The sequence below is a fragment of the Heteronotia binoei genome, chromosome 7 (genome assembly GCF_032191835.1).
Source record: "Heteronotia binoei isolate CCM8104 ecotype False Entrance Well chromosome 7, APGP_CSIRO_Hbin_v1, whole genome shotgun sequence".
NCBI classification, from domain to species: Eukaryota; Metazoa; Chordata; class Lepidosauria; order Squamata; family Gekkonidae; genus Heteronotia; species Heteronotia binoei.
The window spans coordinates 108,565,344-108,578,503 of NC_083229.1; the positions used below are offsets into that span (position 1 = coordinate 108,565,344).

The 13,160-nt window shown below is 50.0% G+C and overlaps 1 protein-coding gene across 1 annotated transcript in view; it reads left to right on the plus strand.

The window, feature by feature from the left end:
• Positions 1 to 13,160, plus strand: part of FARS2 (phenylalanyl-tRNA synthetase 2, mitochondrial) — a 324,061-nt gene that overhangs the window by 209,584 nt on the left and 101,317 nt on the right. The window lies entirely within an intron of this gene.

Here is a 13,160-nt window from a genome sequence, read left to right on the forward strand (position 1 = left end):
TTGCCTTTTACCTGCAGCACCATTAAGCTCCAGGAGGATTGGCTACATCAGCGGTGTGTGGCATAATATGCAAAGGAGTTCCTGCTACAAAAAAAGCCCTGGCTCCAAAGATGCTTCATAGCTTGATGGGTATCTGAACCCAGGTATTTCCAATTCCTCATTCAGCACTCTAACACACTAAGCAAACTTCCAAATTAATGTATTGCTTTGGTCAGCAGAGGATCACAGATGCCATTTGAACCAACTCAGCTGCATTCTTAGTATATTACTATTATAGAGGTAATGTTGAGAAAAGAAGGAAAGGGGAAGTGTAAAGCATTCATGCAGTTCTCATATGGGTGACTGGAGCATGTAAGGTAGAGTTTTCAAGATCACAATCCAAGTCATTCTGTATTCTGCTACTGTGGTGGGATTGCAGAATCATTCAATCTTCTATCACAAATTTAATGTAGTTTTTCCTGAGAGTAAGGTATATAAGGATCATAACATCAAATATCTGGTTTATCTGGACTTGCTTGTAAGAGAGCAGCGCACCCCACTTTCTTCCCCCATGCAGATGTTATACATACATATTTAATACATTTATTTACAAAGCATATATCCCATCAAGGTGGCTAACAGGTTTTTAAAAAGTATCCAAAAAAGCAAAGGTAAAATGCATATATAAAAGCACAGAACCAATAATTAATTTTAAAAAATTAAATTTGTATTAAGAAAAAAATGTTTCCATTACAAATCCAAAAGAAAGAGAAACATAATCCAAAGACTAAAAAGAAAATCTACAAGCACTAGAATCTTGTTTGAAAAGACCAATAATTAAAATATAAGGCAGGAAGGAACAGTCATTGATGGAATGCTAGACAAAGCAAAAACTCTTTCACCTGCTGGCAGAAGACAGTGATAGAAGGGGACAACTAGGGTGGCCAGACCGTCCCGGTCTCCCGGGACTTTCACGGTTCTGGCCCCCAATTCACGGCTCCCGGGCTGGGTATACCGGGACCATTAAGAGGTCCCGGTTTAGCCAGCCAGAGAGCCGGGGGCCGCGCGCCCGGGCGGGGAAGGCGGCGAGTGAGGGAGGGAGCGACCCTGCGCGTGCGCAGATCGCCCTGCGCACGCGCAGGGACGCTCCCTCCCTCACTCGCCGCCTTCCCCGCCCGCGCACGGGGCCCGGCGGTGGCGGCGGAGGCCCGGGAGGGCGTCGGAAAGGCCCGCGGGGGTCGCTGGAGGCCCTCCAGCGACCCCCGCGGCCTTTCCGACGCTTCCCCGGGGCTCTCAACCCCCACCCCCCGTCCTCCTCCCCCGGGAGGGCGTCGGAAAGGCCCGCGGGGGTCGCTGGAGGCCCTCCAGCGACCCCCGCGGGCCTTTCCGAGGGTTCCCCGGGGCTCTCAACCCCCACCCCCCGTCCTCCTCCCCCGGGAGGGCGTCGGAAAGGCCCGCGGGGGTCGCTGGAGGCCCTCCAGCGACCCCCGCGGGCCTTTCCGAGGCTTTCCCGGGGCTCTCAACCCCCACCCCCCGTCCTCCTCCCCCGGGAGGGCGTCGGAAAGGCCCGCGGGGGTCGCTGGAGGCCCTCCAGCGACCCCCGCGGGCCTTTCCGAGGCTTCCCCGGGGCTCGAAACCCCCACCCCCCCGTCCTCCTCCCCCGGGAGGGCGTCGGAAAGGCCCGCGGGGGTCGCTGGAGGCCCTCCAGCGACCCCCGCGGGCCTTTCCGAGGCTTCCCCGGGGCTCTCAACCCCCACCCCCCGTCCTCCTCCCCCGGGAGGGCGTCGGAAAGGCCCGCGGGGGTCGCTGGAGGCCCTCCAGCGACCCCCGCGGGCCTTTCCGACGCTTCCCCGGGGCTCTCAACCCCCACCCCCCCGTCCTCCTCCGCCCGGGAGGGCGTCGGAAAGGCCCGCGGGGGTCGCTGGAGGCCCTCCAGCGACCCCCGCGGGCCTTTCCGACGCTTCCCCGGGGCTCTCAACCCCCACCCCCCGTCCTCCTCCGCCCGGGAGGGCGTCGGAAAGGCCCGCGGGGGTCGCTGGAGGCCCTCCAGCGACCCCCGCGGGCCTTTCCGACGCTTCCCCGGGGCTCTCAACCCCCACCCCCCGTCCTCCTCCCCCGGGAGGGCGTCGGAAAGGCCCGCGGGGGTCGCTGGAGGCCCTCCAGCGACCCCCGCGGGCCTTTCCGAGGCTTCCCCGGGGCTCTCAACCCCCACCCCCCGTCCTCCTCCGCCCGGGAGGGCGTCGGAAAGGCCCGCGGGGGTCGCTGGAGGCCCTCCAGCGACCCCCGCGGGCCTTTCCGACGCTTCCCCGGGGCTCTCAACCCCCACCCCCCGTCCTCCTCCCCCGGGAGGGCGTCGGAAAGGCCCGCGGGGGGTCGCTGGAGGCCCTCCAGCGACCCCCGCGGGCCTTTCCGAGGCTTCCCCGGGGCTCTCAACCCCCACCCCCCGTCCTCCTCCCCCGGGAGGGCTTCGGAAAGGCCCGCAGGGGTCGCTGGAGGCCCTCCAGCGACCCCCGCGGGCCTTTCCGACGCTTCCCCGGGGCTCTCAACCCCCACCCCCCGTCCTCCTCCCCCGGGAGGGCGTCGGAAAGGCCCGCGGGGGTCGCTGGAGGCCCTCCAGCGACCCCCGCGGGCCTTTCCGACGCTTCCCCGGCCTCTACCACCCCCCCCCCCCCGTGCTGGCGGAGGCCCGGGAGGGCATCGGAAAGGCCTCTCCGCCGCCGCCGCCGGACTCGCCGCCGCTGCCGCCGCCGCCGGACTCGCCGCCGCCGTAGGTAAGGGGGCCGAAAGCGGGGGGGGGGGGCTGGCGGTTGGGGGTTTGCCTTCCTTTCTTCCCTCCCTCCTTCCTTCCTTTCTTCCTTCCCTCCTTCCTTCCTCCTTCCTTCCTTCCTTCCTCCTTCCTTCCTTCCTTCCTTCCTTCCCTCCTTCCTTCCTTCCTTCCCTTCTTCCCTCCCTCCCTTTCTCCCTCCCTCCCTCCCTCCCTCCCTCCCTCCCTCCCTTCCTTCCTTCCTTCCTTCCTTCCTTCCTTCCTTCCTTCCTTCCTTCCTTCCTTCCTTCCTTCCTTCCTTCCTTCCTTCCTTCCTTCCTTCCTTCCTTCCTTCCTTCCTTATGTTCTTATGTGACACAGAGTGTTGGACTGGATGGGCCACTGGCCTGATCCAACAGGGCTTCTCTTATGTTCTTATGTGACGCAGAGTGTTGGACTGGATGGGCCACTGGCCTGATCCAACAGGGCTTCTCTTATGTTCTTATGTGACGCAGAGTGTTGGACTGGATGGGCCACTGGCCTGATCCAACAGGGCTTCTCTTATGTTCTTAAGTGTGACACAGAGTGTTGGACTGGATGGGCCACTGGCCTGATCCAACAGGGCTTCTCTTATGTTCTTAAGTGTGACACAGAGTGTTGGACTGGATGGGCCACTGGCCTGATCCAACAGGGCTTCTCTTATGTTCTTATGTGACGCAGAGTGTTGGACTGGATGGGCCACTGGCCTCATCCAACAGGGCTTCTCTTATGTTCTTATGTGACACAGAGTGTTGGACTGGATGGGCCACTGGCCTGATCCAACAGGGCTTCTCTTATGTTCTTATGTGACGCAGAGAGTTGGACTGGATGGGCCACTGGCCTGATCCAACAGGGCTTCTCTTATGTTCTTATGTGACGCAGAGTGTTGGACTGGATGGGCCACTGGCCTGATCCAACAGGGCTTCTCTTATGTTCTTATGTGACGCAGAGTGTTGGACTGGATGGGCCACTGGCCTGATCCAACAGGGCTTCTCTTATGTTCTTAAGTGTGACACAGAGTGTTGGACTGGATGGGCCACTGGCCTGATCCAACAGGGCTTCTCTTATGTTCTTATGTGACGCAGAGTGTTGGACTGGATGGGCCACTGGCCTGATCCAACAGGGCTTCTCTTATGTGACAATACTGACTTTGGTGGACCCAAGCACTGATTCAGTGTAAGGGAGCTTTGTGTTTGTGTCTTCTAGTGCAATTTTGTTCTCAGATCCTGTATTTACTTCATCAGTATATGGGATAAGGCACTTTCTCAACTGTGCTGCATAATGCAGCCTATTTATTTTGTCCTGTTGGCTCTGTTGGCTCTATCTGCGCCACCTTCATCACTTTCGGGGTGTGGATCCCCCAGTGGAGTGGTCTCCCGACTCCCTCCGCCGGCTGTTTCTGATAGCCCTGCGCTCCCTCTTTCATTTGATATGTGTCCCGTGCGGGTGCCACCCTCCCGCCGGGAGATGCCGCAAAATGAGCCCCCTTGAGGCTTATGGCGGCAGGGCTCGGGGGAAGCGAGCTAGACTGCTGTTCTTTTGAGGGGTTATAGAGTGTTTCGAGCCCGTCCCTGTGGCATCGGTCCCATCATTGTGGGGCCCAGGGGGCCGGCGCAGCGGCCTGCTGAAGCAGCCTGTCGGTCACTTCCGGGTTCCTGTCCTGCATCTCGACCTGTGTTATTAGTGACAGGCTGCTTCGGCGGGCCGCTGCGCCGGCCCCCTGGGTCCCACAACGATGAGACCGATGCCACAGGGATGGGCTCGAAACACTCTATAACCCCTCAAAAGAACAGCAGTCTAGCTCGCTTCCCCCGAGCCCTGCCGCCATAAGCCTCAAGGGGGCTCATTTTGCGGCATCTCCCGGCGGGAGGGTGGCACCCGCACGGGACACATATCAAATGAAAGAGGGGGCGCAGGGCTATCAGAAACAGCCGGCGGAGGGAGTCGGGAGACCACCCCACTGGGGGATCCACACCCCGAAAGTGATGAAGGTGGCGCAGATAGAGCCAACAGAGCAAACAGGACAAAATAAATAGGCTGCATTATGCAGCACAGTTGAGAAAGTGCCTTATCCCATATACTGATGAAGTATATACAGGATTTGAGAACAAAATTGTTTCCGGCGGTGATATTTGGGGGATTTTTGGGGACGTCACAGGAAGTGCTGTGAAGTCACTTCCTGTTTCCGGCAGTGGCATTTGGGGGAAATGATGTCATTTGGGGGAAGTGATGTCAGAGGAAGTGATGTCACTTCCCGTTTCCGGCAGGTGACGCGGGGGAAATGATGTCACAGGAAGTGGTGTCACTTCCTGCTTCCGGCGGTGGCCTGTTTCCGGCGACGCGCGCGCACCCCTACCTCCCCCCCCCCCAGGTGTCCCTGGCTGGCCTTCAGACATTATGGTCACCCTAGGGACAACAGATGCTCCACAGTTTGGGTACCATTACCAAGAAGGCCCTGCATGTAGGAGCCAAGCGCTTGACTGTGCAAATGTTTATGAAGTCTCCTGTCTGAGGGGGAGAATGCCTAACGCAGCGGCCTCCTGTGACATCTGCATGGATAAGGCAGCATGCTGCACATTATCCTGGAAAATCATGGGTATTTTGTGATATGGGACTTAGAAGTCATTGCTTGTCACAATTTCATTTTGCCAATGGCTTGGATCTACCAGAGAATTTTCATACATCCAACTATCCTCTCATGCTGTTCCTGGGATCCCCTGACTCCCAGGTAGGGTTGCCAGCTCTTGGTTGGGAAATACCTGTAGATTTGGGGGGTGGAGCCTGGGGAGGGGGAGTTGGAGAGGGGATGGACTTTGACAGGGTACAATGCCATAGAATCTACCCTCCAAAGCAGCCATTCTCTCCAGAACTGATTTCTGTCCTCTGGAGATCAATTCTCCAGGTGCCACCTGGAGGATGGCTATCCTACCCCTAGAAGCAGCATTTCAGGGGTATTGGAGGATGCACTGTGAAGCAAGAGACAAGGAAGGGCCATAGACAGAAATCCCTTCCATCCATAGAAAACTTTTTGGGAATCCAGGCCAATATGTCGTAACTTCACTTGTAGCAGGATGGAACCTACACTAACTGTAAATATTGGTTAATTCAAGTTCAGCGTTGTGTGTTGTATGCTTTTTTAGCTTTGTTCATTAGCTTAACCAGTAGTAGCCCAAAAAAGGCAAAGGTGAATTGGCATGTTCTATGCACTGATTACAGTACAATCGAGAAGTTACAGACTTGATGATTTTTTTCATAGACATATGAGAAAGAACTTGGAAGAAATTGTCAGTCTGGCTCAATTTAAATGGCTTTGAGAAGAATTTGCAAAAGGGAGGCCTGGGAGATCAGCTGGAAGGGTAAACAAATCAGCACAAATAAAGTCTCGATTCCGTACAGTCTTATGTAACCATCCTTCAGCAGCCGGCCTCTGAGCAAAGTCCTGGGAGTTCTAAAGCACGACACAAATTGTTTGTTAATCTGAACATTGGGAGTTAATTGGCTGGCATGGTTGGAGTCAGCACAGAGCAAAGTCAGACAGCTGCCCATAGCTTATGGATGTTTATTTGACAGGATCCCCTGATCCAAACCCCAATGCAGTCCCTAAACAGCTCTTGATGCTTGGAAAAACAATAATGATGCTGGATTAAGAACTTGCAGAAGAGAATGAGTGGTATATTCTGTGTGGGGGAAGGTCTACTGCTTTGGTCAGCAGAGGGTCACAGATGCCATTTGAACCAGCTCTCAGCTGCATTCTTAGCATATTACTGTTATAGAGGTAATGTTGGGAAAAGAAGGGAAGGGGAAATGCTGCAGATGTGTGAACTGGCTCAATACTAGCCCTAGCAGGTGACGGAGACAGAAGCTGCTCTTGTGAGGCTGTCAAATCTTGCTTAGTCCAGAAGGATGGGAAAGGATAAATAGTTGGTGAAGCAGTATTTTGGAAACCAAGGAAGTTCAAGCAAGAAGGATTCTGTTGTGGACTTGAGCAGGAACCTGATAGGAGGAAAGAGAGGAGCCAAATGATTGGACAGTTTCCTTCCCTCACATCTCAGGCTGATATTGCCTTTCCAATTGTGCTGACATCTCAGCAATCATATCATGTGTTGAGGGCTAGGGATGTCAGCCTTCAGGCAGGACCTGGGAATCCCCCAGAATTACAACTCATCTCCAGACTACAAAGATCAGTTCCCTCAATAAAATGGATGCTTTGGTGGGTGGACTCTATGCCATTGTACCCCGCTAAGGCTCCTGTGCTCTCCAGGCTCCATCCCCAAATCGCCAGGAGTTTTCCGGTCAGGAATTGGCATCCCAATCCCCCATACCCTGCCGGTGACTGAGGGGAACCCGCAACACTAGCTGAGGTAGTTTTGTTCATATCAGTGATAACTTTAACAAAATGTTAGAATGTGTAGCTATGGCCTTACTCACAAGACCAAAAAACAACTTGGTATGGAAACCAGCCTCTCCCTCTTCTCAGACTCATTGCTAAGAAAGTAGTCATCACAACCAAGGCTCTTTTTGTAGCAGGAGTTCCTTTGCATATGAGGCCACACACCCCTGATGTAACCAATCCTCCTGGAGCTTACAGTAGTCCCTGTACTAAGAGCCCTGTAAGCTCTTGGAGGATTGGCTACATCAGGGTGTGTGTGGCCTCATATGCAAAGGAGTTCCAGCTACAAAAAAAGCCCTGATATAACATTTATTTCTTTGGAATGGCTTTGGTCTTGTGTAGATCACACCACAAGTGGTTTCATCCTTGTGTCTGTGTCACATGGTGCTAGTGGACGATTAAAAATGTTCTTGAGAAATCTTGGGCAAAGAAAGTATATACCAGATTGCCTTCCACTGATATAAATTGTTTTGTTATTGTTATCAGTTGCTTCCAAAGTAACAGCTCTGTACAAACCATTTCAACCCACTCAGCCTTATGAACTTTGCTAAGGATGAACTTCATGATCCTTCCTTAGTTGTCTTCTCTGTGAATTTACATTTGTCATCTTGGTTTATGATTAGTGTTATTTCATAATAAAAAAAGTAAATGGTGTCAGTGGATGCTGCATTCTTAGATATTTTTCATCAAGATAAGCTAACGATGCTTAAATAGTTATTCATTTATTGTGTTTACTTTTTAATAGCACATCTATTAAAGGCAAATATGCAGCCATTAGTATGTAAATTGAACTTGGATGCCTGAAATAATGAGGTGCAGCCTACAATGTGATTTATTGGCTAATTAGCTTTCATTGTAATTGAGAATATGGGTAAAGTATGCATATCTGGGTTTGCATATACTTGGGAGAAAATCTGTTGGTGTGCCAGTGTAGCCTTAGACTCTAATAATATGCAACTATTTAGAACACAGAAGTTCTCCAGAAATGTGACATGTATGGAATTAACTCTAAAAAGTTATGAGAGCTTTTGGAGCAAAATAGTCTTAACCTTGAACATACTTTCATCTTGATTCCAATTAACCATGTATTTGTAGCGGTATCCATCTGACTTCTCTATTGGATTGTGGCGTATGGCAGCAATGGACAGGGGCCCTTTTCACCAGCTTCATCTGGTGAGTCAGCTGTAACCGTTCCTGGGCAGGAAAGATCTTGCCACTGTGGTGCAAGCCCTGGTAACATCTAGATTAGATTACTGCAGTGCACTCTATGTGGGGCTGAGAAGCCTTTCCAAATGCTAGACTCAGTACAAGATGTCGACTGGAGAGGGTCACAGGGATCGTATCACTCCAGTATGTTGGCTCCCAATTGCATCCAGGCCCAAGTCAAGGTGCAGGGATTGACCTGCCAGCATACCTAAAGGTCCGCATACCTCCATATGAACCTAGCTGGCCACTCCAGTCATCTTTGGATTCACCTGACGCTAGACATATAGCAAGGGCCTTCTCAGTTGTGGCACTGAAACTTTGGAACTCCCTCCCCAGGGAGATTTGTCTATCATCGTCTTCAGCCAGTGCGTGAAGACTTTTTTGTTTTGTTTATCAGTCCCTCACTGATTCATATTAGCTCTCACCCCTGTTTGTGTGTTTTTGTGTGTTCATATGTTTGTTTGTTTTAATTGTTTTAAATGGTATATATTCAATTTTGAGAACACTCTAGCCTTTGTACAGTTCATGTCTAATAGCTTGATCCTATGCAGGGTTAAGAATGCCTTTCCACTGAAGTCAGTGGTCGTATTGTGCCTAACTCTGCATAGGATTGCAGCCTCACTGCCATGTCTGGGAAAACAAAGCTAATCTCTGCTATTAGGAAACGTATAAAAGACCTAAATCACTTTAGTTGAGTTTATGAGTTCAGAGAGTATGCTCCATCCAGAGGGTTTTTTTACATCTTTCCATCTCCAACCATCCCTGCACATGTAAAATTTCTAACAGTTTTTGTGCAATTATGTTCATGCTTTTGAACACTGCCGCTTAAGCTGCCTATATGGAAGATATTGTAATCTGCCTTATTCAGACGGGCTTTGCCAATGTGGCCTGAAAAGGGATGATTCCTTGTCCCATATGATATTGGAATGCCTTTATTATAATGTGTAGTGAGCCACCCCTATTTTAACAAAATTACCTTTTACCATATCAAGAGACAACGTAGTCCTTTATCTGTTGGTGGATAGAGATCCAAGGACTATGCTGTTTCTAGCCAAGTATTTCTCCACCATATTTTCCTTAATGAAATAAAGGCTCCTTTTTCATCGTTCAAGATTGGATCAAAGGAGTTTGAACAAAAGGAATGGTATTGAGGAAATAAGTTGTAACCACTTTTTGGTCCTCTTTTAATGGCACAGTGGGCATTCTCTGGGCCAGGTAGCCCCAACGTGGTGCCCAGGGGTGCCATGGCACCCATTAACACCTTTTTTGGCACCAGGGCTTCTTTTGTAGCAGGAACTCCTTTGCATATTAGGCCACATACCTCTGATGTAGCCAATCCTCCTGGAGCTTACAATAGGCCCTGTTTAAGAGCCCTGTAAGCTCTTGGAGGATTGGCTACATCAGGGGTGTGTGGTCCAATATGCAAAGGAGTTCCTGCTACTAAAAAAGTTCCTGTCTGGCACCCACCCACCTCTCTCCAAGTACATTTTAAAAATTACTTTCTTTCTTTCTTTCTTTCTTTCTTTCTTTCTTTCTTTCTTTCTTTCTTTCTTTCTTTCTTTCTTTCTTTCTTTCTTTCTTTCTTTCTTTCTTTCTTTCTTTCTTTCTTTCTTCTGCATTTGCTTGTTTGTTTGCTTATTAGATTTGTATCCCGCCCTCCCTGCCAAAGTGGGCTCAGGGCAGCTCACAGGGTCAATGGCAATTTAAAACGGAAAAACCATTATAAGAACATTAGGGTTTGTAGAATCTTTCGGGCTCACGTGCTGTGTTCTACTGGAGAAAGTTTTTCTTCCAGACGTTTCGTTCTCAGCTGCGGAGAACATCCTCAGAAAAACTTTCCGCAGAAAAGAAAAAATTTCCGCAGCTGAGAACGAAACGTCTGGAAGAAAAACTTTCTCCAGTAGAACACGGCACTTGAGCCCAAAAGATTCTACAAACCCTAATGATGTTATCAGCCGTGAAAACCTGAAATCTTTGATAACATTATAAGAACGATAAAACATTAAAACCGTAATAGGTGCTAGATAACAACAGTATATTGGAGTCCTGGCAGGTTCCTTGATCTTCTTTGCCATCACAATTTACACTCAGGTGGTCCGATTGGTGTTAAAAAGTGCAGGTGCATGCTTCAGGTTAAAGTATAGGTGCATGCTTCAGGTGGTCAGCTCCAGAACGACCGTGCAGCCATCTTTGATTTTAGCAATTAAAAGCTTCATGAAAGAGCTCAATCTTACAGGCCCTGAGGAACTGAGAAAGATCTTGCAGGGCCCTGATCTCCTCCAGGAACTCATTCCACCAAAGTAGTGCTGCTCATTCCACCAATTTGGCTGATCTCCAGGAGCTCATTTCACCAATTTGGGTTCTGTTTGTGTGCTTCCTATAGTGACCATTTTGTGCTTGGCTCCACCACTCACAGCAGCTGTTTCATGGTTGCACTCTTTACCCTGTGTCAGAATTCCCAAGGAGTTCACAGGCTCCAAAAGGTTGGGGACCTCTGCTCTGGACCATTTTTCAAAGTAACCCCCCTGAGCACCAACAGAACAAGAAGAGATGTTACATGATTAGGGGTGCCAGGAACCTCGTGGCAACTGGCAGGAGTGAGGGGGACTTTCTGGGAGCAAAGGCAGGCATAGGCTGGCATCGCTAGTGACTCAGTGATGTCATTCCTGGCAGGCACCCAAAGTGACACAATGACATTGCCAGTATGTGGGGATCCTCTGGTATTGGCCAAAATCTCTATGGTGAAGTCATTTTTACCACTGAATTTTTGTCTACATACCAGAGCATCCCCAATGTTATCAGATGATGTCAATTCCAGTGCGCACTGGCAGTAATATCACCACATGACTAGCTATGTAGGCCTAGGCCTTCTTGTGCTGCTGGGAAGTCTCCCACCAGTCAGCTGATCAGTCCCGGGGGAGGGGCCCCAGAGCGGGGCCATCTCCCACCCCATCAGGGACCAAGCAGCCCTCTTAGATGTCACTTGTCTGCAAATTTTTTCCTGGATTCAGTGAGATCCTAGATTGCCATCTAGTCCTGCTAAATGTCAAGCAAGTTATATGGATAAAAGATTGTTGCTGTTTCATTGTATGTAGCACGTGGCCAGAGGACCTCTTTCAATGTCATCCAGTAAATGGCAAATATCAAAATATCAGTCCTTTGTTTTTAGCATCCAGCCCTCTTTGCAAAAAATGTTACAGCAGCATTTGTAAGTTTAGTTTGAAGCAGCAAATTCATTATTAACACAAAACGGGAATTCTAGAAGCCTTTCAAATGCATTTTAAAAGCAATTTGGCAGCAATTAAAAAATGGCTGTTTAGCAAGCCTTAGAGAACTGACAGGCAGCATTGAAGCTGAAAGGTCAAATGAACAATCAACAAGCATTGTGCAGTCCAGCCATGCATCCGGCTCAGAACTCAGAGCCTGAGTCTTTGCAGAGTTAGACATTGACTCCAGGAAATAGTATAAGCATAAAGCGCAAAGTTTTAGCTTCCAATTTTAGTTAACGACTATATGTTCTATATCACTGTGCTCTTTCGCTGAAAGGGCAGGGGGATGATGCTATAATGAGGGGTGGCCAAACTGTGGTTCAGGAGCCACATGTGGCTCTTCTACATATATTGTGTGGCTCTTGAAGCTCTTGGAAGTTTGGCCACCTCTCCTTTAGTGAGTACAATGCTTTTAGAGAGAATACAAGGTTTACAGTTGCATTGACTGTTCTTCAGTCACACAAGGGAGACTAGGGCTTTTTTGAGCAGGAACGCACAGGAATGCAGTTCCGGCTGGCTTGGCCTGCTGGACTTTTTCTACCAAAAAAGTCCTGAGGGAGACAATGAAAAGGAAGTGGAAAGCAAGACTATAAGCCGGATTAGTCAAACTACTTCCACATGCCTCTGCTGTACTCAGATGTGTGGGCTGCTCAGACACAACTACTAGTACCTGTAAGTGGGAGGGAGAAGAAATGAGAAGAGTAGTGAGGCATGGGAATGGAGGAGAAGGCTAAGATTTCAAAGCCAGTCTTGAGGTCACGGTGTGCGAAATAAAACTAAGCTGAGGTAGATGGATGTTCACAGAAAGCCTCAGAGCTATGGTGCAATTTTGCATTTCCTCCAATAAGAAGGAAAGGAAAGGTCCCCTGTGCAAGCACCAGTCGTTTCCAACTCTGGGGTGACGTTGCTTTCACAATATTTTCACGGCAGACTTTTTATGGGGTGGTTTGCCATTGCCTTCCCCAGTCTTTTACACTTTTCCCCCAGCAAGCTGGGTACTCATTTTACTGACCTCGGAAGGATGGAACGCTGAATCAACCTTAAGCCAGCTATCTGTATCCAACAGCTTCCGCCGGAATCAAATTCAGGTCGTGAGCAGAGAGTTCATATCACAGTATTGCAGTACTGCTGCTTTACCACTCTGCACCACGGGGCAGCTTCCAATAAGAAGAGAGAATGGCAAATTTCAACTAAGATTAGTACACCAACAATGAGCAGCATTTTCCTGAAGAGACTTTACTTGTGACTAAGAGAGAGCCAGTCTGGTGCAATGGTTAAGTGTATGGACTCTTATCTGGGAGAACTTGTTTGAATCCCTACTGCTCCACATGCAATTGCTGGAGTGACCTTGGGTCAATCATAACTCTCTCTGAGCTGTTCTGCTCAAGAGCAGTGTCTGTTAGAGCTCTCTTAGCCCCACCTACCTCGCAGTGTGTCTGTTGTGGGGAGGGGAAGGGAAAGGAGATTGTAAGCCACACTGAGTGAAGGGTGCAGTATAAATCCAATTTCTTCTCCTAACTGAACCTCCCGCCCC